Consider the following 26999-nt stretch of genomic DNA (forward strand, 5'->3'; position numbering starts at 1 on the left):
ATTCCATGTGTCTTTTCTACTTCCTGCAAAATGGATAATTTTGATTACATTAAATTGAAAAGCTTTTGCACAAATAAAGCCAATGCAACCAAGATTAGAAGGGAAGCAGAAAACTGGGAAAGAATTTTTATAGCCAGTGTCTCTGATAAGGGACTCATTTCTAAAATATATAGAGAACTAAGTCAAATTTATAAGAATACAAGTCATTCCCCAATTGATAAATGGTCAAATGATATGAAAAGGCAGTTTTCAGATGAAGAAATTGAAGCTATCTATAGTCATATGAAAAATAGAGCATATGAAAAATGCTCTAAATCACTGTTGATTAGAGAAATACAAATTAAAACAACTCTGAGGTACCACATCACACTTATCAGATTGGTTAACATGACAAAACAGGAAAATGATAAATGTTGGAGAAGATGTGGGAAAATTGGAACACTAATGCACTGTTAGTGGAGTTGTGAATTAATCCAACCATCCTGGAGAGCAATTTGGAACTATGCCCAAAGGGCTATAAAACTGCATACCCTTTGACCCAGCAATACCACTTCTAGGTCTGTATCCCAAAGTGATCACGAGAAATGGGGAAAGGACCTACACGTACAAAAATATTTATAGCAGCTCTTTCTATGGTGGCCAAAAATTGGAAATTGAGGGGATGCCTGTCAATTGGGGAATGGCTGAACAGGTTGTGATAGACGAATGTAATGGAATATTATTGTTCCATAAGAAATGATGAGTAGTCAGACTTCAGAAAAACCTAGAAAGGCTTACGTGAACTGTTGCTGAGGGAAGCAAACATAAAAAGGAAAACATTGTACATAATAATAGCAACATTGTGTGATGACTAACTTTGATAAACTTGGCTCTTCTCAGCAATGCAAGGATCAAAGAAAACTCCAAAAGACTCATGATGGAAAATGCTATTCACATCCAGAAAAAGAACTATGGATTTTGGATGCAGATCGAAGCATACTATTTGTTCTCTTTTTTTTTTCTTGTGGTTCCTTCTATTGGTTCTAATTCTTCCTTACAACATGACTAATGTGAAAATATGTTTAATATGAATGTATATGTAGAACCTGTATCATCTTGCATGCCATCTTGGAAAGGGGAAGAAAATTTAGAACTCAAAATCTTATGAAAGTGAATAGTGAAAACTAAAAATTAATTAATTAATTAAGATAAATAAATAAAATGTCTATTTCCTCATTTCTTAAAGCACAACAATATTTCATCACATTCATTTACCGTAACTTATTCAGCTATTCCTCAGTTAATGGATATCCTCTTAGTATTCTGTTTTTTGCCACCACACAAAGGACTTCCAGAAATATTTTTGTACATATAGGAGTTTTTTCTATTTCTTTGGTTTTTTTGGATGTAGGCCTAGCAATAGTGAGTCAAAGGGCATGTACTGTTAAATTACTTTTGGGGGCATAATTCCAAAGTGTTTTCCAACGGTTATACTCATTTACAGTCATCGTTGTGACTGTTTTCTTACAACTCCTCCAATATTTATCATTTTCCTTTTTTGCCATCTTTGCCAATTTGGTGGTTGTAAGGTGGAATTTCAGAATTGCTCTAATTTACATTTCTAATTAGTAGTGAGTTGGAGCATTTTTTCAAACAGCTATAAATATCCTGTTTCCTTAACAATTGCCTATTCATATCCTTAGGTCACTTATCAATTGGAGAATGGTTATTTTTCTTCTAAATTTGAGTAAGTTCCTTATATATCTTGGAAATGATACCTTTATCAGAGAAACTTGCTGTAAAGATTTTCCCCTATTGTTTCCCATTTAATCTTAACTTTATGGGATTTATTTGTGCAAAAGCTTTAAAATTTTATCTAATCAAAATTATCTATTTTATCTTCTGTAATCCTCTCTATCCCTTGTTGGGTCATGAACTTTTTCTTCTATCCATAGATCTGATAGGTAATTTTTCCATGTTTTTTCTAATGTGTGTATGATATGACCTTTTATTTCTAGGATCACTAATCCATTTAGAGCTTATCTTGGTATAAGGTATGAGGTGTAGCCTAAACCTAATTTTTTCCATACTGCTTGCCACACCCCATACCAGAAAGCTGAGTTACATCTTTGTTTCTTGATTGTTAGTTGGAACTACTACCCAAAGTTTCTAGGACTCCAACCCTCCCAGAGCATCTGATTGGTAATTTTATAATCTCTACCTACCATAGCTCTTAATTAAAAAACAAAACAAAACAAAACAAAAACAACCTCCCAACTTCTTTCCCAGAGGTACAAATACAAGGAGGGCTAAAGTGACGAGTGACTGTCCTGGTGGTATTTATTTGGATTGTTGAGAGTCTAGGTCTCAGTTTCCAGGGTAGCCTAAGGAAAATAGAGATGTGTAATGATAGTGTTTCACATTCAACTCTGATTTCATTCTCACCAAGCAGTGAGATAAATCCTTCACTGAGACCCTACCATTCCCACAATCTATCATCTGATATCTCTCCTCCTAACTCCTTAAGAAAGCTGTCTGTGTTCACTGCTGCCATCTCCTCTCTTCTCATTGCTTAACCCTTTATAATCAGGCTTGTGATCTCATCACTCAACAGAAACTGCTATCTTTAAAGTTACCAATGATCTCTTAAAGGCTAAATAGGATGGTCTTTTCTTGGTTCTAATCCGAACCCCCTATCTACACAATTTAATGCTTTTTTTTTGCCCTCTCCTTCCTGATATTTTTTTCCTCTCTGAGTTTTTGTGACTCTACTCTCTCCTGCTTCACCTTCTACCTGTCTGACCACCCTTTCTCAGTGTCCTTACAGGCTCATCATCCATATCACATCCCCTAACTGTGAGTGTTCCCCAAAGCTCTGTCCTAGTGTCTCTCTCTTTCTCTCTCTCTTTCTTTTTCACTCTCTCCTTTCTCTTGGCAAACTCAGCAGCAACTATACAGTTAATTATCTTTTCTATGGAAATTGCTCCCAGATATCTCTATCCAGCTCCAGTCTCGCCTGAATTTCAGTCCTGAATCACCACTGCCTCTTGGACATTTCAAAATAGATGTCCCAAAGGTAGCTTAAACTTACCATGTCTAAAACTAGACTCATTAGCTTTTCCCCTAAACCCTTCCCTCTTCCAAGCTTCCTTATGTCTATTAGAGGTACCAACATCCTTCTAGGCTCCCAGGTTCATAAGTTTGGCATTATCTTCAATTCCTTCACTCTCCCTCATCCCACATATCTAATTAGTTGCTAAACCTTGCTCTTTCAACTTTCACAACATCTCTCCCATTTGATCCCTTGTCTCTACTCACAGAGCTTAGTTCACTCTCTCTACCTCTCACCTAGATTACTGCAATAATTTCCTAATCAGTCTCCCCCTACTTTAGCCCATCCGACATACTACTGCCAAAGTAATTTTCCTTAAATACAGATCTGACCATGTGACTCCTTTCCTCAATAAACGAGCGACTCCCTATTGGCTCCAGCATAAAATATGAACTTCTCTATTTAGTTTTTAAAGCCCTGGCCCCAACTTGTCTTTCCAGAAATGCCCCAGGAGGAAAGACATTACTGCTTGTCCCACACATTTCCATCTGGTCTTTTCTCTGTTCCTCACACAGAGCACTCAGTCCCCAATCTCCTTGTGCCTCTTGGACCTTACCTTGGCCTCATACCATCCTTCTCTTTCTTTAAGTTGCAGCTCACGTATCATCTTCTTCATGATCCCATCCTCATCTGCTAGTGCCTCCAAAACTACCTTGCATTAACTACTTTGAATATATTTGTACTTACTCATTTTATATTTATGCTGCATATATTTTTATATGTACTTGTTTCCTCCCCTAAAAGGGTAAGCCCCTTGGAAGTAGGGATTAAGCAGCTTGGTGGTATAGTAGATAGAGTGCTAGGCCTGGAATCAGGAAAACCTGAGTTCAAATCCAGCCTCAGACTCTAGAGTTACACAGCTAGAAAGCTGTGTAATTTCAGGCAAGTCACTTGAACTCTGTTTGCCTCAGTTTCCTCAACTATAAAATAAGGATAACAGCACCTACCTACCAGGGTTGGTATTAGGATCAAATGACATATTTGTGAATAGCTTAGCATAATGCCTGGTATATCATAGGTATTATATAAATTCTAACCTTATTATTATTGTTATTATCATCCTTCATACTTTGTGTGCCAGGCACCACCCTAAGTACTAGGAATATAACTACTTTGAAACATAGAAGATATTTAATAAATACTTGTTAATTGATTCATACAACAATGGTAGACACCATACATGTAATTACAAGGATAAAGAACATTCATATGATGATGAGGGTTAATCCCTACCTCATGTAAAAACAGGCAGAGGAAGTAGAAAGTTTGCCTCATCTTTCTATTAGGATGGTTAGAAAGTTGTCCTTCAGATGACTATCTCCCATTCCTGTAATGTTCACCCTCCTCATCTCCACCCAATTAGCTTCTCTGGCTTCCTTCAAGTCTCAGCAAAAACCTTACCTTCTTTCCTTTCCTAGTCCCACTTAAGCTTGGTGCCATTCCCTCAGTTGATTATACCCAATTCATCATATGCATATACATATATGTATATAATTTACCTATGTATGTATATATAGTTTGTTCATAGTTATTTGCATGTTGTCTCTCCCATTAGACTTATTTTGGGGGGGGGGGCTAGGCAATGGAGTTAAGTGACTTGCCTAGGGTCACACAGCTAATAAGTGTCAAGTGTCTGAGGCCAGATTTGATCTCAGGTCCTCCTGAATCCAGGGCCAGTGCTCTATCCACTGCACCACCTAGCCACCCCTCCTATTAGACTTTGAACTCTCTGAGAGCAGGGACTGTCTTTTGTTTTCCTTTGTATCCCTGTGCTTAACACAGTGCCTGGCACATAGTAGGTGCCAAATAAATGCTTGTTGATTGATTATAGAAAATTCCTTCCTCCTCCCTTATTTTCATTTCTGACTTGGTATTATCATTCAATTGTTTCAATTGTTCATGCCCAACTCTTCGTGACTCCATTTGGGGTTTCCTTGGCAAAGATACTGGAGTGGTTTACCATTTCCTTCTCCAGCTCATTTTACAGGTGAGAAAACTGAGGCAAACAGGATTATGTGACTTTCTTGGGTTTTTTTAATGCAAAATGATAATTTGCATGTGATATTTCATAAATCATTCACAACTTTAGCTCATATTTCCAGATTTTATTTTATTCTGGGAAAATCTACAAATATAGCTTAGGTCATAGGATCATAGATTTAAAGCTTAAAGGGAACGTAACATAAGGCAACTGAGTTCATAGGTAGTAAGATTATAGGTTTAGTGACTTGTCCAAGGAAGGAAGGAGGAAAGAAATAAGTATTTATTAAGCACCTAGTATGTGCTAAGCACTTTACAAATATTACCTCATTTGATCCTCATAATAACACTTGAGGTAGGCACTATTATTATCTCCATTTACAGTTGAGGAAACTGAAACAGATAGAGATAAAGTGACTTGCTCAGGGTCACATAGCTAGTAAGTGTCTAAAGTTAGATTTGAACTCAGGTCTTCCTAAGTGCAGACCCAGCACTCTTTCCACTATGATACCTTGCAATCTCTAGTTTCAAAACTATGATATGAACCCTGGTTCTCTGATTCTAAATCCAATCATCTTTCCATTGTTTCACATTATATCTTTTCTTTTTTTCAGTCAACTAGACTAATCTATACTAGTCTAGATGAGGGCATTGCCAAAGATGATATTTGCCTAAAATTTAATTATGACTCCTTAAGAGACATAGAGCAAATTTATGACCAACTTCCTAAATTATAACATGACAAAATTTAATTTGAGTTTTCCTATTAAGAGGGACAGTAGTAGCTGGTGGGTGTTGTGTATATGTATGTAAATGAAGACTTGTGTCCCAAGATTTTAAAGCTATTATTGATCATATTAACAAATAACTATTATTACATTTGCAGGACTTAAAATGTCAACTTGCTTCTCTTCTTCTTCCCTCTCATTTTGAAAAAAAAAATTTTTTAAATAGACTAAGAATTTTCCATTTCCAAATAAATCTGGAATACATATAGTTGATGTATCCTTCAATAAACCAAGACATTATAATAATACTCATTTATTTTTAAGAAAAGAGAAAGCATTCAGAGAAAGCACTCAGCTGAGCTTTCTTAAATTTCTCTTCAAACAACTTTAAAATAATACTTTAAATCAAATTCTGGTGTGACAAATCCAACAAAAGGTCAGAGTGAAACATTCTTCTAGCCCAAGACAACTTAAAAGGTCAGAAAGAGAGATCTGTGCCACAGAGTGAGGTTTGGCTCAAAGTCCGTGGATGAAATACTAATGGTGGGACCAGGTGGTGGTAACAGAAGCAGCAGCAGCAGCAGCAGCAACAGTTTCAGGTGCTCTCAAGCCAGAGATGGTAACAAGACCTGGCAACTGATCAGAAAGAGATTTCAGGGGACCCCTGTACTAGCACTGGATGCAAAGCCAGATGCTGTTACCTATACCCACTTCTGGGTCAAAGTTCAAGGTCAAAAGGGAATCCTTCCTAGGTAAGGACCAGAATGCAGATCAGGAGAGCAGTGACTATACCTCTTCCCAGACCACATCACCTTTGAAGCACTGAAAACTTCCAAACCCACAAAACTAGCTCTGAAAATAGCAGTGAGAAAAAGTCTGAAGCTTGAGACAGGGTCCAATGCCAGAAATGGAGCCCAACTTTAACATAAAGTTCAAAATTAAGAAATAGAGTGGAAAAATGAGCAAACAACCAAAAAAAGAGAACTTGATAATAAAAAGCTGCTATGACGACAGGGAAGATCAAGACACAAACTCAAAAGAAGACAATGAAGTCAAAACAGCAATAAGCAAAGCCTCAAAGAAGAAAAAATGTGAATTGTATACAAATCCAACAAGAATTCTGGGAAGAATTAAAATTTTATTTTCAAAATCAAAAAAAAGTGGTAGAGAGAAAATTAGGTAAAGAAATGGAAGCAAAGAGAAAAATCAAAAATACGATTAACAATTTGGTAAAAGAGGCACAAAAAAATGTTGAAGAAAATAATACCTTAAGAAACAGAATTGGTCAAATTGATAAAGAAGTACAAAACCTTACTAAAAATAATTTCTTAAAAAGCAGAACTAGCCAAATGGAAGAAGAGGAACAAAAGATCACTAAAGAAAATAATTCCTTAATTATTAGAATTAAGCAAATGGAAGCTAATGACTCCATGAGACATTAAGAAATAATAAAACAGGGACAGCTAGGTGGCACAGTGGATAGAGCATTGGCCCTGGAGTCCGGAAGAACTGATTTTAAATCCAGTCTCAGACACTTGACACTCACTAGCTGTGTAACCCTGGGTAAGTCATTTAACCCCATTGCCTAGCCAAAAAACAAAAACAAGAAACAATAAAAAACAGTTAAAAAGAATGAAAAAAAAAATTGAAGAAAATGTGAAATATCTCATTAGAAAACAACTGACCTGGAAAATAGATCACTGAGAGATAATTTAAGAATTGTTGGACTAACTGAAAGCTACGACCAAGGAAAGAGCCTAGACATCATATTTCAAGAAATGATCAAGGAAAACTGCCCCAATATTCTAGAGCTAGAGGATAAAATAGAAATTGAAAGAATCCACTGATCACCACCTGAAAGAGATCCCACAATGAAAACTCAAAGGAATAGTATAGCCAAATTCCAGAGCTCCCTGGCCCAAGGGAAAATACTTTAAACAGCCAGAAAGTAACCATTCAAATACCATGGAGCCATAGTCAGAATCACACTAGACATAGCAGCTACCACTTTAAAGGAGCAGAGGGCTTGGAATATGATATTCAGGAAGGCAAAAGAGCTGAGATTGCAACCAATAATAACCTATCCAGAAAAACTGAGTATAATCCTTCAAGGGGGAAAAAATGAACATTTTAAGCATTCCTGATGAAAAGACCAAAGCTTAATAGAAAATATGACTTTCAAATACAAGACTCAAGAGAAACATGAAAAGGTAAACATAAAAGAGAAATCATAAGAGACTCAAAAAACTTAAACTGTTTAACTTTCTATATGGTAAAATGATACACTTAACTTCTAAGAATTTTATCATTATTAGGGCAGTTAGAAAGATTCTACACAGAAAGAGGGTGTGGGAATGAGTTGATTATGTTGAGATGATATAAAAAAATGAATAGATGGATAAGAGGGATGCCCTGAGAGAAGGGGGAAGGAAGAGCAAGAATGGGAGAAATTATCTCACATTAAAGAGGCATGAAAGGAAGAGTTTTTAAAGTGGGAGTGAGGTGGTGTCAAGACTTGAACCTCATTCACACCTAAATTGGGTTCAAAGACAGAATATAGATAGATAAATAGATAGATAGATAGATAGATAGATAGATAGATAGACAAACATACATATATGCACATACACACATGCACACACTCAATTGGTGATAGAAATATGTCTTACCCAACAGGGAAGAAGGAGAGGAAAAGGATAAAGGAAAGATGGGAGTGACAAAAGGGAGGGCAAATAAAAAAAGGCAGTGGTCAGAAGCAAAATAGACTTTAGAGGAGGGACAGGATAAAAAGAGAAAGAGAAGAATAGAAAGAAGAAAATAGGATGGAGGGAAATGCACAGTTAGTAATCATAACTGTGAATGTAAATGGGACAAACTCACTCATAAAATGGAAGCAGACAGCAGAATGGATTATAAACCAGAATGCAACAATATATTGTTTCTGAGAAACACATTGAAACAGAGAGGCATGCACAGAGTTAAAATAAAGAGCTGGAGTAGAATATCTTATGCTTCAGCTGACATGAAAAAGGCAGGGATAGCAATCATGATCTCAGACAAAGCAAAAGCAAAAAAAAAAAAGACTGAATTAAAAGGAATAAACAGGGGAACTTCATCTTGCTAAAAAGAACCATAGATAGTGAAGTAGTATCAATACTAAACATGGATGCATCAAATGGCATAGAATCCAAATTCTTAAAGAAAAAACTAACTGAATTATAGGAAGAAAACTATATTAGTGAGGGACCTCTACTTTTCCCTTTCAGAGATGGATAAATCTAACCGTAAAATAAAGAAAAAAGAAGTCAAGGAGATGAGTAGAATCTTAGAAAAGTTAGATTTGATAGAACTCTAGAGAGAACTGAATGGGAATAGAAAGAAGGATACCTTTCTCTCAGCCATACATGTCATTTTCACAAAAGGATGACTGTATTAGGGTGTAAAACCTCACAACCAAAGTCAGAAAAGCAAAAATATTAAATATACCCTTTCCAGATGATAATGCAATAAAAATTACATTTAATAAAGGACCACAGAAGCATAGATTTAAAACTTTTTAAATATCTCTTTCTTCATTTTTCAAGTTTTATTTATTTTATTCTGAACTTAAGAAATAAAACAAGCATGTTATGATATAGTAGAATAGAAAAAAGGGATGATTGTACATGAAACAGCAAATCTAATGTGTACAACTTGCTATTCCTTTTACATATGTAATAAAGTTATCATGTAACTTTCTTTTTTTCCCTTTTTTTCTTCTCTTCCCCCACTCCCACCTAAAAATAACTATATATATATTTCTATTTATCAGTTCTTTCTCTGCATGCAGAAAGTATCTTCCTTCACATGTCCATTGTAGTTAATTTGAGTATTTATAATAGTCAAAATGACTTAGTCACTCAAAGTTGTTCATAAAACAACATTGCTGTTACTGTATATAATGTTCTCTTGGTTCTGCTCACTTCACTCTTCATTATTTCATGCAAGTCTACCCATGTTTTTCTAAGATCATCAAACTTATCATTTCTTATAACACAATTGTATTCCATCACAATCATATACCACAACTTGTTCAACCATTCCCCAACTGATGGGCATCCCTGACATTTCCAGTTTTTTGCTACCACAAAGAGAGCTACTATCAATATTTTAGAATATATAGATTCTTTTCCTTTTTCCCTAATTATCTCTGGAAACAGACCTAGTAGTGGTATTGCTGGGTGAAAGGGTATAGGCAGTTTAATAACTCTTTGGGCATGATTCCAGATTGCTCCTGAAAATGGTTGGATTAGTTCACAGTTCCACCAACAGTGAATTAGTTTCCCAATTTTTCCACATTTAACATTTGTCACTTTCTTCTTCAATCATTTTAGCCAATCTGATAGGTATAAAATGAAATCTTAAGGTTGTTTTAATTTGCATTTCTCTCATCGATAATGAGTTAGAGCATTTTTATATGACTATAAATTGGTTTAATTTCTTCATTGGACCACTGCCTATTTAAATCTTTTGACCATTTATCAATTGGGGAATAACTCATATTCTTGTAGATTCAACAAAGTTCTTTATATATTTGAGATAGGAGACTTTTATCTGAGAATCTGTCTATAAAATTTCCCCCCAATTTTCTGTATTTCTTCTGATCTTACCTACATGTGTTTTATTTGTACAAAATGTTTTTAATTTAATGTAATCCAAATTATCGATTTATACCTCACACTGTTCTCTCTCTCTCTCTTTCTTGTTTATTCATAAATTGTTCACCTATCCATAAGTCTGATAGGTAATATATTCTATGTCTTCAAATTTTCTTGTAATATCTTTATATCTAGGTCATGTATCCATTTTGATCTTCTCTTGGTAAATTAGATTAAAAATTAATTGGAAACTAAATAATCTAATCCTAAAGATTAGTGGGCAATAAAACAAATCATAAAAACACTTAATAATTTCATAAAAGACAATTATAACAATGAGAAAACATTCCAAAATTTGTGGGGTGTGGTCAAAGCAATAGTTAGGAGAAAATTCATGTCTCTAAATGCATATGTCAATAAAAGAGAGAAAGAGCAAATCAATGAATTGGGCATACAGTTTTTTTTTAAAAAGCTAGAAAAAGAACCAATTAAAAATCCCCAGTTAAATACCAAAATGGAAATTCTAAAATCAATGGAGAGATTAATAAAATTGGAATAAAAAAAACTTTGACCTAATAATAAAACTAGCTGGTTTTATGGGGGGAAAACAATAAAATAGACAAACTATTAGTTAATTTGATTTTAAAAAAGAAAGAAGAAAACCAAATTATTAATATAAAAAATGGAAGAGGTGAATGTACCACTAATGAAGATGAAATTAAAGCAAGTATTAAGAGTAATTTTGCCCAAATATATACCAGTAAAATTGACAATCTAAATGAAGTGGATGAATATTTATAAAAATGTAAACTGCTGAGATTAACAGAAGAGGAAACAGAATATTTAAATAACCCTATCTTAGAAAAAGGAAGTGAATAAGCCATCAATGAGCTCCCTAAGAAAAAATCCCCAGGACCAGAAGGATTTACAAGTGAATTCTACCGAACATTTAAGGAACAATTAATCCCAATACTATATGAACTATTTGAAAAAACAAGTAAAGAAGGAGTCTTAGCCAACTCCTTTTATGACTCAAATATGTTTTTGATACCTAAGCCAGGGAGAACAAAAACAGAGAAAGAAAACTATAGACCAATTTCCTTAAGAAATATTGATGCAAAATTTTTAAATAAAATACTAACAAGGAGATTACACCAATATATCACAAAGATCATGTGATATGACCAGATGTGATTTATACTAGGAATGCAGGGCAAGTTCAATATTAGGAAAACTAATGGCATAATTGGCCATATCAATAACAAAAACAGCAAAAGTCACATAATTACATCAATAGATGCAGAAAAGACCTTTGACAAAATACAACACTCATTCCTAGTGTAAAAAAAAATAGAAAGCATAGGAATAAATGGAACTTTTCTTAAAAGGATAAATTGTATCTATCTAAAACCAAGAGCAAGCATTATTTGTAATGGAGATAAACTCGAAGCCTTCTCAATAACATAAGGAGTGACGCAAAGATGTTCATTATCACCACTTTTATTCAATATTATCTATTCTAGCCATAGCAATAAGACAAGAAAAAGAAATTGAAAGAATCGGGGAAAAAAATTATCACTCTTTACAGATATAGTGGCATAATGAGAACCCTGAGAATCAAACAAAAAACTAATGGAAACAATTAACAACCAGCAAAGTTGCAGGATATAAAATAAACTCACATATAGCATCAGCATCTCTATATACTACCAACAAAACCCAGCAGCAAGAGACAGAAATTCCATTTAAAATAACTGTAGACAATATAAAATACTTGGGAGTCTACCTGCTAAGACAAACTCAGGGATTATATGTAAACATTTAAAAAGCACTTTTCACACAAATAAAGACAGATTTAAACAACTGGAGAAATATTAATTGCTTGTGGGTAGGCTGAGCCAATATATCCAATATACAATGACAATTCTATCTAAGTAAATTTACTTTTTCAGTTATACCATATTACAAAAAAAATATTTTATAGCACTAGAAAACAAAGTTGCATAATTCATCTGGAAGACCAAAAGGTCAAAAATACAGAAAAAATAAATGAAAAAAAAGTGAAGGAAGGTGGCTTAGCAGTTCCAGATTTTAAACTATATTACAAGTACATTATATTATGTTATATTATATTATTATATAATATTAATATATTATAATACAATTATATTATATGATATAATTATATTATAAATAATATTGTGTTATTATAAATATTATACTAGTTATATTAATATAATATGTAATTATTATATATTGTTACATGTTATATTACTTATTACATCAAATACAATCTGGTACTGGCTAAGAAACTGGGTGATGGAAAAGTGGAATAGATTAGGTACACAATACACAGTGGTAAATTATTTAAAGTAATCTAGTGTTTGATAAACCCAAAGATACACATTTTGGGAGTAAGAATTTACTGTTTAACAAAAATTGCTAGGAAAACTGGAAAGCAGTTTAGTAGAAATTAGGCATAGACCAACATCTCACATAGTGTACCAAGATAAGATCATAATAGATAAATGATTTAAACATAAAGGATGATATTATAAGTAAATCAGAGAAGTGTAGGAAAATGTACCTATCAGATCTATGGATATGGATCAAAAAAGAGATAGAAAAGATCATAAAACTGGCAGGGAGGATTTTACCATAAATTTCTCTTATAAAGGCCTCATTTCTCAAATGGTTAGGTAACTGAACCAAATTCATAAAAATAAGATCCATTCCAGCTGATAAATGGCCAAAGGATATGAACAGGAAATTTTCAGAAGAAAAAAAAAAAATCAAAGCTATCAATATACACATGAAAAACACTCTAAATAACTATTGATTAGAGTATAAAACAACTCTGATATACTACTTCACACCTATCAGACTGGTTAACATGACAGAAAAGGAAAGTGACAAATGCTGGAGAGGATATGGGAAAAAATGAGATACTAATGCTTTGTTAATGGAGTTGTGAATTAGTCCAACTATTCTGAAGAACAATTTGGAACTAGCACAAAGAGATATAAAATGCATGCCTTTTGACCCAGCAATACCACTACTAGGTCTGTATCCCAAAGAGATTAAAAAAAAAAAACAAGGAAAAGGGCTTATATGCATAAAAAACATTTATAGTAGCTCTTTCTGTGGTGGCAAAGAATGGAAATTGAGGAAATGTCCATCAATTGGGCTGAACAAATTGTGGTATTTAATTGTGATGGAATACTAATGTACTATAAGAAATGATGAGCAAGATGCTTTCAGAAAAACCTGGAAAGACTTATGTGAATTGATAGATAGTGAAGTGAACAGAATAGAACCAGGAGAACATTGTATACATTTAACAGCAATAGTGTATAATGATCAACCATGAATGACTTAACTATTCTCAGCAATATAAAAAGTCAGACAGTTCTGAAGAACCTCTAATGAAAAATGCTATCCATCTTCAGAAAAAAGAACTGATGGAATATGGATGCAAATCAAAGCACACTGTTTTTTTTTTTACTTTCTTTTTCTTTTTTTTGGTCTGTTTTCTTTCACAACATGACTAATATGGAAATGTGTTTTGCATGACTGTATACGTAGAACCTTTATCAAATTGCCTACCTTCTCAATGGGGGGGATGGTGAGAGAGAATTTGTAACTCAAAATTATAAAAATGAAGGTTACAAGTTATTTTTGTATATAAAAAAAAAGATACATTTATTTGGTTCTAGTTAGTGCTGACTTCCCCTTGATTCCCTTTTCTCCAGAGAAAATGTTGGATGGTGCAAACTGACCAGCATTGGAAGACCCAATCCACTTGAAGAGGGTAAATGATCATCAACACCCATCCTTCACCCCATACATACACAGTGGGAGCTTTTATATGCTTGTGGAATTGCCAGCAGGTACCATATCACTCACCCAAGGCATCTAGGTAGCACAGTGGATAGAGCACTGAGCTTAGAATCAGGAAGATTCATCTTCCTGAGTTCAAATTTGGCCTCGGGCACCTACTAGCTATGTGACCCTGGGCAAATCACTTAACTCTGCTTCAGTTTCCTCATCTATAAAATGAGCTGGAGGAGGAAATGGCAAATCACTCTAGTATCTTTGCCAAGAAAACCCCAAATGGGGTCATGATAAGTTGGACATGACTGAATCAATCAAACACATATCACCTGCTAGAAAGCCTTCATTTATACTTAAAACAAACAAATGCTTTCTTATGTAATATTTCCCACAGGCTTGAAATCCTAGCTACAGCCACAGTGTAGAGAATTGCTCCTTGAAATATTACCTGCACAGCGCCTAGGGACTACCCTCTTGAAATTCTATCTGCTCCCCAGGGACTCCCTGTTGTAATATGTATTGGCCTAGCCATAGCCTATCAAATTCAGGAGTATTCATGGTAAGCAATAAAAAGAAACAGTCTTAAGACTCCCTGAAGCAGCTGCTCATTACTTAAGTAAAAGCACTGGACACATGCATACCTAGCAAGGACTTCCTATTCAATGGCTGAATTCACACATTCCTTGGGAAGCAGGTAAAGCAAACACAACTGTTACCTTCATTTTACAGATGAGTAAGCTGAGGTTTGTACAGGTTAAGTAGCTTGCCTACAGCCACAGTGGCCTTGGGAATTGATGAAGATGAAGAATCTGATGAAGAAACTTCAACACATTTACATGAGCTGATGCAAAGTAAAGTGAGTAGAAGTTGGAGAACAATGTACACAGTAACAGAAATATAACAGTATTCAACTGTGAAAGACTTAGTTACTCTGATAGATACAATGATCCATAACAATTCCAAAGACATGTGCTGAAAAATGCTGTCCACCTCCAGAGAAAAAACTGATGAAGTCTGAGTGTAGATTGAAGCATATTTTTTTTTCATTTTATCTTTCTTGCTTGTTTTTTTCTTAACATGGCTAATGTGAAAATAGGTTTTGCATGACTTCATATGTATAATGAGTACTATATTCCTTGCCTTTTCAATGGGGGTGAAGGGAGGGAGATAATTTGGAACTAAAAATGAACATAAAAACTAGATAGATAGATAGATAGACAGATAAAGAGAAACTTCCTCCACAAATACAAATCGACAATAGCTATACAATCTATAACGTTAAAAGGTGACTGATGCACTACTAATTACTTGCCTCGTTGTCTCACAGCTGGTGTGTGTCAGAAATGAGACTTGAGCCCAGGCTTTCCTGACTTCCAAGCAAACCCTCTATCTATTACTGCCAGGATCATGGGCAGTTAAATTATGCCCAAGTTGCAGGGAGATAGTGGTCATATTTGTGAGGTGAGGTGAGAGTTTTGCAATTTCAGAAAGATTGCCTTCTGATAACATCTCTATGTGGTCTCCTGGAGAAGGAAGATTCACAAAAAATTTGAAGGATGGCTTTTCTTAGTTGGAGCTAGAAAAAAAAGCTGATGTCCCTTCTAGCTCTCAAAAGTCTATGCAACTGTGAATTGTTCTTGACACTTGGAAAAGAAAATGCATTCTGATATTTGGTTTCTATTCTTGAACACTTTACACTCGCTATGAATTTTAAAAAGCAAATACCAAAGCCTCCACTGAAGTGTTCTTCATCATACCATGGAGGTGATATCCCACCCTACCTCCCAAGCTCACGAATGACATTCTCTATCTTTTTTCCACTTCATTTTTCTCCTTTATTTTTTTTATAACATGGCTAATGTGGAAATATGTTTTGCATGACTATATGTATAATGGGTATTATATTACTTGCCTTCTCAATGGGTGGAAAAGGGGCTGTGGGGAGAAATAGAATTTGGAACTGAAAATAAAAATTAAAAAAAAAAGAAAAGAAAAATGACATATCCATGGATCCAAGCCTCAACATATTCTAATAGGCTCAAAGGGCTTCAAAAAGATGCCCAGTGATGGCCTGACTTCTGAGCAGCAAGGCTAGCTAAATTTGGAAAATCTGCATGGTGGCGAAATTATCAGCTTAGCAACTCTTGAACGTCACCTACTAAGTTATAGAAGGTTGTAATCTGTGTCATTTGAGAGAATACCCTTACAGATGAAATCAAGGAATTCTTGCAGGTTTGAACTAAGTTCCTATGGTACTCCAGAAAATCTCTTAGGTTTTCCAGGCTTTCCCTTTCTTCTTCCCTTTCTGGCTCTAACCTTAATCCCTCTTCCTCATCCTGACCATTTCCTGAAATCCTCCATATTTGGAATCTTTCATACTTCATTCTAGTATGAAAGGGCCCTGCTGGCCCCTTCTAGCCCCACACTGATCTCAGCCAGGCAAAGATATGATGATGGAACTATCATTGGAGTCTCACTGAACATTGTTAAATTTTTAGTGTTAGTATTTGCACCTCAGAAATTGGTAAATGCTACAAGCTGAGGTTTGATTTATTGTTTTGTTGCTTGTCTTGACTAAAGAAAGTGATAAAGAAAATGCTAATACCACAGATTAAACATAAAAGTGTGTCACAAAAACATATTTCCCCCCACACACATACACACATCAGTTGTTAAGCATTTACTAGCATACCACTGCAATCAGGCCTTCCTGGCTGCTCCCCAGTGATTCTCCAGCTGTTATCAGAGTTGGGAAACTATCCATCAGGGCTTGGACTAAATCCCATTCTTCCCTATAAAAATAATGATCAATTAATTTTTTAAAAATATGCATTCATTAATCACTATGTGCTGAGCTCTGCCAATAAAACAGTCCCTACTCTTAAAAAGCTTACATTCCTGATGTAATGTTTTTGCTGGTGATCCACTAGCTGGACTGTCTTAATGTGGGCACTACTGTCATATGTATATGAGATATGGTGGGAATGATATTCTAACCCTTTCTCTTATTCTTGATAGGCTAATTTTTCCTTAAAAGGTAGTGAGACCATTCTCAAGACTTGATTGGCTCAGGGGACTAAGAGCTCAGGCTGTTGCTATCATTTACTGATCCCCTGAATATAAAACAGTCACTTGGAACTTTTAGTATTTTTGCTAACCATTATTTCAATATAATTTATTTCCTTTGTAATCCTGTATATTTTATGTACTTAAAAACTTATTCTGAGAAGGGCTAGATAGATTTCATTAGATTGCAAAAAGAGTCCATGACACATAAAAATGTTAAGAACTCTTAGAGAATGGCATAGATCTTATCATTGCTATCACTCTGTGTGGCAAGACTGGTGTGGGGGAGCAGCAGTGACTTCTCTCAATCTTCTCTCTTTGGAGCAGAGTCAAGATGGCAGAGTAAAAGCAGTGACTTGCTTTAGCTCTTCCTCAAACCCCTCTAAATACCTGTAAAAAATGGCTCTAAACAAATTCTAGAGCAACAGAACCCACAAAAAGACAGAGTGAAACAAGTTTCCGGCCCAAGACAATCTGGATGGTTGATTGGAGCTGGGCTGGGAGAGGAGCATAGTTCAATGTGGGCCCCGCAAGCAAAAACCAGGCCTCAGTGATCTTGGAGCAGTCAGGGGATTGAATCATGGGCAGCTGTGGCGGCTTCCAGACTTCTCAACCCACAAACACCAAAGACAACTTAGAAGGTCAGTAGGAAAAGTCTGTGACTATGGTGAGAGAAGAGCTCAGCCCAGCCCCAGTCCCACGGAACCCTAGGGTGGTGGCTGTTCCCGGAGCTCTCAGCCCACAGACAGAGGAGGAATCAAGTGGCTGATCAGAGTGGTACTGCAGGGATCTCTTTGCTGGCACTGAGACAGGATTCTCTTGCTTTGCCCATGCTTGGATCTGGGTCACAGTTCTGGATGGCGATCCTGGGGCAAAGAGGAGCACTGGCCTGGTGGAGCTTGTAGTGGCAGTGGGGAGGGAATCCTCCTCACAGTTTCAAGGCAGAAAAGAGTGCTTGTGGTCACTCATAGACCAGAGCACAGGCCAGCAAAGGAGGAAACACCTTCCCCTTGATGATACCACCTTGGAAGAACAGAAAATTCACAGGTCCCCTAGAAATATCTCTGAAAACAGCTGCACAAAACCTCTGAAGCTTGGGACAGTATATTCTCCACACTGGAAGCAGACCCTTACCTTAACAAAGAGTTCAAAAGTTAAGTAATTGGTTGGGAACATGAGCAAACAGTGCAAAAAACATCAGACCATAGAATCTTACTTTAGTGACAAAGAAGATCAGAACATACAACCAGAAGAAGACAATAAAGTCAAAGCTCTTGTATCCAAAGCCTCCAAGAAAAATATGAATCAGTTCCAGGTCATGGAAGAACTCAAAAAGGATTTGGAGAAGCAAGTAAGAGAAGTAGAGGAAAAACTGGGAAGAGAAATGAGAGTGATGCAAGAAAATCATGAAAAACTAGTCAACAGCTTGCTAAAGGAGACCCCCAAAAATGTTGAAGAAAATAATACCTTAAAAAATAGCCTACCCCAAATAGCAAAAGAGGTCCAAAAAGCCAATGAGGAGAAGAATAAATAAATAATTTTAAAAATCAGTCTTCTCTCTTCCATTAAGCCCTAGAGTTCCTCCTTCTAAAGAGCACCCACATGATCCAAGCCTAGAATCAGTTATGTCACATTCACTATGATGAAATGGAAAAAGAAGAAGGAGGAGGAGGAGGAGGGGGAGGAGGAAGAGGAGGAGGAGGAGGAGGGAAGCTATAAAGAAGGAAAACAAGGGCTAAAAAACAAACAAACAAACCACAACCAGTTGCATAAGTCCCAGATGGAGGAAATGGAGTCAACTGAGTTTCTTGTCAAGAAGATCTGGGGTTTTTCGTATGCTATAAGCTCAATATGAGTCAATAGTTTGAAATAGAAGGCAGAAAATGAAAGTGCAGTCTAGATGACTACTTCTGTGGGAGAAGCATCAGATCCATGAAGGACACTTTCCTCCCTCCTTCCCTAGTCCATCTGATTGGCAGCAGAACTGGTAACATTCTCATGGTGCTCCAGCTCTTTGACTTCAGGGAGGGGCTCACTTCCTCAGCCTTCCTCACCCTCCCAGACTACACTGACTTGACTGTTGTTCAAGTAGCCCTGACCACAGTTCTGACCAAGATGATAATCCTGAAAATTCCACTTGTTTCACCCTCAATGGGCACAATTGCTGAAGCTAGAATGGCCATGGCTGTGGGCACTCACAGGAGGTATATTGGCTTTATCTAACACAATCGCACCCTAGAATTTCAGGCTGACAAAATGAAAAAAGTGAAAAAAAAGATAAGCTAGGCTTTCTCACTGACCCTGTGGTCCTGAGTTCCAAAGTTCAAATCAAAGATGCATTTGAAGTCTTGGTATATGTTTGATGCCAAGGCATAGCTGTCTATGTGCGCCCCATCACAAACAATGGCAAGATCAGCAGACACCTGGTGGGCATTATCTTGAGATATGGACTTTTTTTAAGGAAGAGGAGCATGACTGCTTCCTGGGTGAGATCATAACAAAGTGAGAGGATCTAATGGTGGCTCCTGCAAGGGTCACACTAAAGGAAGGTAATGGAATCCTATGGTGGGGCAAAAAAGGGAAGACATTCATTGTGGTTGAGAATGATAAGCTAGTGGTCATCATGATCTGCACAAACCTGAAGAGGAACCTGGATTACCCATTGTCTTCCAAGAACACCAAAAAACAGCTTCTGCATGGGGGTTGCTACTGGCACCCATGGAGGACAAGTATTAGCTTGACCTGTTGGACCAGGCTGATGTCAGTGTAATTGTGGGGGACTCATCCCAGTGAAATGCCATCTTACAAATGAACATGATCAAGTAATTCAAAGAGAAATGCCACAATCTCCTTGTTATTGGTGGCAATTTGGTAACAACTACACAGGCAAAAAAACAAAAAAAACCAAAAAACCTAATTGGAGCTGGAATGGATGCCCTGTGGGTTTGCATTGGCAGTGGCTCTATCAGTTATTATGTAGGATGTAGGAATGTGGGTGTTCCTAGGTTACAGTAATAAGCTAGATCTCAGAATACGCACAGTGCTTTAGTTTCCCAATAACTGCTGATTGTGCCATCTGGAATTTGGACCACATTGCCAATGACCTTACCCTTTTGACTTCTACAGTGATGATGGCCTCTCTGTTGGCAGCCATTGCAGGCATGTATTTCTCTGATAGGATCTAGCTAAAGAAATTGCAAGGAATGGGCTCACTGGATACTATGGACAAGAACTTCTACAACCAGAATGGCTGTTTTAGTGAAGTAAACAAGATCAAAGTGACTCAAGGTATAATTGAGTCTGTGTAGGACAAACTCCATTCAAAGGTTCATTCCCCACTTGATCACTCTCTTCTAGTACTCCTGCCAAGCTATTGATACTAAGAGTACAATACAAGTCAGAGCCATAATTTCCTAGAGAGAGAAAAAAGGGGAGCTGAAATTTGAAAAGAGGAAGTCATCTCCTCAGAGAAGACAGTGCTCATGGATTTCATTCACACCAGGCAGCTAGGTGGTGCAGTGATGGAGTGTTGGACTTGGAATCACAACGATCTGAGTTTGAATCCTGATTCAGACATTTACTAGACATGTAACTCTAGGCAAGCCACTTAACCACTGTTTGCCTCAGTTTCCTCATCTATAAAAATGAGGATAATAATAACATCTACCTCCCAGGGTTGTTGTGAGAGGCAAATGAAATAATATTTGAAAAGCACTTTGAAAACCTTAAAGTACTATAAAAATTATTATTATTATTGTCAAAGATGCAAAGCAGCATCACAGTAGCTAGCTAATATGAAGATCAAAACCTGTTTTTTTAAATATAATATTTTATTTTCCCCCAATTACATGTTAAAACAATTTTAAAATATTTTTTAAAAAGCTTTGAGTTCCAAATTCTATCCCTCCTTCCCTCCCCTTTCCCTTCCCTGCAACAGTAAGCAATCTGATGTAGTTTATAGATGTGCAATCATGTAAACATTTCCCTATTGGTCATTTTGTATAAGAAGACTCAAATAAAAAAAAAAAAGAATGAAAGGAAGAAAAAAGAGAAAAATAGCATACTTCAGTCTGTATTCAGATAATATCAGTTCTTTTTCTGGAGGCAGATAGTATGCTTCATCTTTGGTCCTTTGGGATTGTCTTGGATCATTGTATTACTGAGAATAGCTAAGTCATTCACAGTTGTTCGTTGTACAATATTGCTGTTACTGTGTTCAACATTCTCCTGGTCTGTTCACTTCACTTTGTATGAGTTCATGTATGTCTTTCCAGGTTTTTTTTTTTAAATCATCCTGCTTGTCATTTCTTATAGAACAATAGTAGTCCATCACAATCGTATACCATAGCTTTTTTAGCCATTCTCCAATTGATGGGCATCTCTTCGATTTCCAATTTTTAGCCACCACAAAAAGAGCTGCTATACATATTTTTGTACAAATAGGTTCTTTTCCTTTTTTATGTCTTTGGGATATAGAACTAGCAGTGGTATTGCTGGATCAAAGGGTGTGCACAGTTTTATAGCCTTTGGAGCATAGTTCCAAATTATACTCCAAAATGATTGGATCAGTTCACAACTCCACCAACAGTATATTAGTGCCCCAGTTTTCCCACATCCCCTCCAACATTTATCATTTTCCTTTTGTCATTAACCAATCTGATTGATGTGAGGTGGTACCTCAGAGTTGTCAAAATCTGTTCTTAAAAGTTATGTTTTTGACAAATAAAGATTGGAAAAGTCATAGTTATACATCTCCAGGTGCTTTAGTAAATAGCCACCATCTAAATCTAGCTCTGGATTTAGTGCAGGGCTTAAAAACAGAATAGATGATTAATTGTTTGTTAAATTGAACTCCTTTGTTTATTTTTATTAAAGATCTCTTAGGCATGTATGTGCGTATGTGTGGGTGTGGGTGTGTGTGCGTGTGTGTGTATGAATCTGTTCCTTTTTCTAATTCTAACCTGTTTTTAATGTCAAAGATGTAAGGTTCCCCTTTATTTTTCAAGTTGTATCTTACGTACTCATTTCTGTACATCCTACACTCCAGCCAAATTGGATAACTTTCTGCTCCCAAAACATTCCCTGTCCTTTTAGAGAATATTAGAGACAATCCCTCTTTTATGCAGTTTTACTCAATTATTTTAGAAATACCAGTGGATTTATTGCCTGGGTGCCCAGAGAACTTGGGATCAAATCCTGACTTTTCCATTTCTGTGTAACCTTAGGCAAGTTTCACCTTTTGATTTCCTCATCTTTGAAATGATAGGCTGGATTAGATAACCTCAAAGTTCTCTTCCAGATCTGTATTCCTATGAATATATTTTGGGGTGGCTTATTTGCAAAATTGTTCAGTCTGCTATATCAAAACAAAACATATCTACTTAAATCCATCAATCTTATGGAGTCGGAAAAGGGACCTAGGCCTTCACCATTTATTCATTCCTACAACAGATATAAAAAAGTGCCTACTGTGTTCAGAGCACTGTGCTAGAGAGATACAAAGTCTGGATAAGACAGTTTCTGTCTTTAAGGAACTTGTAATGTGAAAGACAAGACAAAACAGATGGTTGTAGAACACCATATTACATAATATTTACGTTAGAATGTTGGAAAACAAAGTGCTATATGAGATGACCATGTTTCCCAACAGGGGACAGAGACCCTCTGTACCTGTACCTTCAGGGACTCTACCCTACTCAGAGTGGGGGGAGGAAGAGGAATTAATCCATTCAGATTTGGAATGTGGTCTGGGGCAGGACTACCTCAAATTGGAGGTGAGTCAAATCTCTCCTCATTCCCCATCTAACTGACCTCAAAGTATGCTTCATCCCATCTGGCCACCCACCAGGACCCAGCATCTGTCCAGTTGGCAGCCTCAACTCATTGGTCCAACCCCTATTCCCCTTTTTTGCCTCTTGCTCAAGGTACAATAATCAGTTCAATTCCTTGTACTCAAAAGGGCAGGCTAATATATTGCCCTATGGTTCTACTGATGATCCTTATGGCTGCCTAGCCTAGACCAAAGATGCTTTAACCATGAATGTTGTCTGCCTCTGATACTCTAGAATGCAAACTTCTCAAGGGCAGGGACTAAGTTTTATATTTGTGTCTTCAGCACTTATACCTAAGATATAGTAAGTCATAGGCTTGCATAGAGAATGAATGGGGTCAACTGGAATACCCTAGAAGAGCATTCCCATGGACCCTTGGAGAGCTACACTCTATGAACAATTATGGGGGCAGCTAGGTGGCGCAGTGCATAGAGCACCGGCCCTGAAGTCAGGAGTACCTGAGTTCAAATCCGGCCTCAGACCAAACACTTGACACTTACTACCTGTGTGACCCTGGGCATGTCACTTAACCCCAATTGCCTATAAAAAAAAACCAATTATGCTGTTTTTGCTTGATATTTACTAAGTGTGTTTATTGATTGATTGATGCTAGTTGAGTGGAAGTAGGGGAATCAGAAAAGGCTTCCTGGAGGAAGTAGCATGTGAATTCAATTTTAAAGTATGGATAGGAAATCAACAGGAAAAGAAAAGAAAGTACATATCAGGCATAGGGAACAGTGTGACCAAAGACGTGGAGAAGGGAAAGTACAGGGATTATTCTGGGAGCAGAAAGTTACCCAATCTGGCTAGATTAAAGAGTATGCAGAAATGAATATATGAGATACAACTTGAAAGATAAAAGGGTACAAGATTGTGGATGGCAATGAATGCCAGGAAAAAAAGAGTTTGAACTCTGTCTTCCCACATGGCCCTACTCTCCCCAATCCCTGATTTTCTCTTTTAACTAGACATCCAGACTTCCAGACACACCACACCCCATTCCTCCTCTCACCCTCTGGTCTCTTTAAGCCCTGGCCCTCCTTCTCCCTCTTCTTCCTTTCTCCCTACCCCCACCTGCTAATTGTCTCCTCTTTTCATCACTCCTAGGCCCATCCTTTCCCTTATATGAAGAATCTTCAAAGAAAACAGGTTCTTGCCTTTCTGACTCTGAGAGTGGATTCCCTTTGTTCTGGTAACTTTGATCCCCTCATAAGAGGTGGTGTTCTTTCTTTTCTAATGTTCTCCACCACCTACCCTAACATATACACACTTGTTTAAGCTCCCCCAAGTCCAAGTAGCAAGGGGGCCCAATGTCCCACTTCCCTGAAAGATGAAGGAAGGAGGGTGGAGGAATCATGAGCTCCCTGACCTAGTAGTAGCTATAAATGACACAGGTTCTGTGGGAAAATGAAGAAGAAAAAAAATGGGATAAAGACAAAGAAGAAAGGGGAAAGGGGAGAGATAGAGATAGACAGGCAGAGACAGACTGTAAAGGAGAACAAGAAAAGGCTGAGGAAAAAAATGAGGAGAGTGAGGAGGTCTTTGGTGGAGCAAATTCTTAAGGCTTAGGCATCTTGCAGCCCCCATACCCAGTGTAGACACTTGACCCTCCCTTGCTGAGAGTAAGGCATGTAGCTCCCTGTTCCTAGTGGATTATATTGAAATGAAAAAAATATTCCTCCCGAATCCTGACTGTTGCTGTTTCCTCTTGGGTTCTGAGGATGTGGTAAGTATATTGATTTCAGGGAGAGGGACCTTGAAGCCCATGAAAAGAAAAAGAGTGTCTGGGGGAAGACAGAGAGAGGAGTCTTTGGATTCAGGCTGTTCCCATCTCCCACTCCAATCCCCAGCTCATAGTCACCAAATTTTACTCCCAGGACTGTAGAGAATGAATTTTTTAGAATCCTAAAATTATAGACTCCCAGAGTTGAGAGAGGAACTTCCCACAGCCTATTAAGATGCAAGAAGTATTTGTGGGGTCACATTTAAGCCCCACCTCAGCCATTACCTATATGACCTTGGGCATAGAATTCACCTCTAGGCAGCCAGTTGTGACAGTAGATAGAGTGCTAGGTCTAAGAGTTAGAAAGATCTCAGTTCAGATGCCATCTGCCTCAATTGAAAAATAGAATAATAATTGTACCTACCTCACAGAGTTGTTGTGAGGCTCAAATGAGATATATAGGGTTAAAAGGGTTAAAATAGGGATTATAACAGAATTTTGTAAAGAATTTAGCACAGTGACTAGCACATAGTTGTTGTTGTTTGTCCTTTATTTTTGAAGAGGACCAATGACATCACAGGGTGATATCTTGACTCCTGCATGAACTGGATTTAGGTGAGGCAGAATTACACAAAGTCATCAGCTTCACTCTCTCTTCTCCAAGTCATCAAAGTCCAGTAGCAAGACAAAAGTCAGGATGACTGGCAATGGCCCAGGTTGCAGCAGATGACCTTGGTGTCTTCTATGCCTGACCAAGCTCTAAAAGCTCCACAGTGCCTACTTTAGCCACCTTCATGACCGTTGAAATAAATTGTTCTCATCTGCCCATTCTTTTTTTTTTTTTTTTTTGGTTAGGCAATGGGGTTAAGTGATTTGCCCAGGGTCACACAGCTAGTGAGTATCAAGTGTCTGAGGCAGGATCTGAACTCAGGTCCTCCTGATTCCAGTGTGCCACCTAGCTGCCCCCTCATCTGTCCATTCTTCAGGGTAAATTTTCCCATGCTTAGGGTAGACATCCCCCTAACTTGTACCCAAAGGCACATACATAGTAGACACTTAATAAATGCTTGTTCTCTCCCTTCCCTTCTGGACCTCAATTTCTTTATCTATATGAGAGGAGTTAGACCACTCCCTTTCCATTTCTAATAACCTATTATTCAACTTGTTTCTGAACAGGAATCCCTTCCACAGTATCCCCCAACAGGTGACAGCCTCCACTTGAAGACCCTAAATGGTCTTCACCACCCAACAGCCAGTCCATCCCCGTTTTGGACAGTTCAAATTGTTGAGAAGTTTTTTCTGATGCAGAGTCTATGTTCTCTGCGATTTGTCTGTTCCCATTTCTGCCTTCTAGGCACAACAAAACAAGTATAATTCCTCTTCTACATGATGGTTGACATGTCCCTGCTAAACCTTCTCTTGCTCAGGTTAAATAAAACCCCAGTTCTTTTAATTAATCTTCATATAAATGGTTTCTGGTCCCCATAGCATACTGTTCATTCTCCTTTGAAAAAACTCCAAGTTGTCAATATTCATCATAAAGATGTGCGGAAATCCTGCCTGGAGACCTGGATTTAAGTTGGAGGCTGGAATGAAATGAGACACTTGTAGTCTTACCTTTAGTAAGGGGAATGGGGGAAACCAGAAATAAGCATTTATGTAGCACCTACTATGGGGCAGCTAGTTGGCACAGTTGATAGAGTGCCAGGCCTAAAGATGAGTCCTCCTGAGTTCATGTCTGGCCTCAGATAGGTCCTATGTGACCCTGGGCAAGTCACTTAACCCTGTTTGCCTCAGTTTCCTCATCGGTAAAGTGAGTTGGAGAAGGAAATGGCAAATCACTCCAGTATCTTTACCAAGAAAACCCCAACTGGGTCATGAAGAGTCAGACATGATTAGAGCATCTAAATAACAAAAGTATTTGCTATGTGCTAAGAGCCTTATAAAGGCTCCATAAGGTAGACACTATTATTATCCCCATTTTATAGTAGAGGAAACTGAGGGAAGCAGAGATCAATTGACTTCCCTAGGGTACACAGCTAGAAAGTATCTGAGGCTGAATTTGAACTCAGGTCTTCCTGACTCCAGGCCATGCGCTCCATGTACTGC

At 37.2% G+C, this 26999-nt stretch overlaps 1 pseudogene; it reads left to right on the top strand.

Moving 5' to 3' along the window:
- The window catches only part of LOC114053560, a 35645-nt pseudogene extending 15294 nt beyond the window's left edge, over positions 1–20351 (top strand).
- Positions 20352–26999: the final 6648 nt, after the last annotated feature.

Source organism: Vombatus ursinus, unplaced genomic scaffold (assembly GCF_900497805.2).
Source record: "Vombatus ursinus unplaced genomic scaffold, bare-nosed wombat genome assembly UNPS02014811.1, whole genome shotgun sequence".
NCBI lineage: Eukaryota > Metazoa > Chordata > Mammalia > Diprotodontia > Vombatidae > Vombatus > Vombatus ursinus.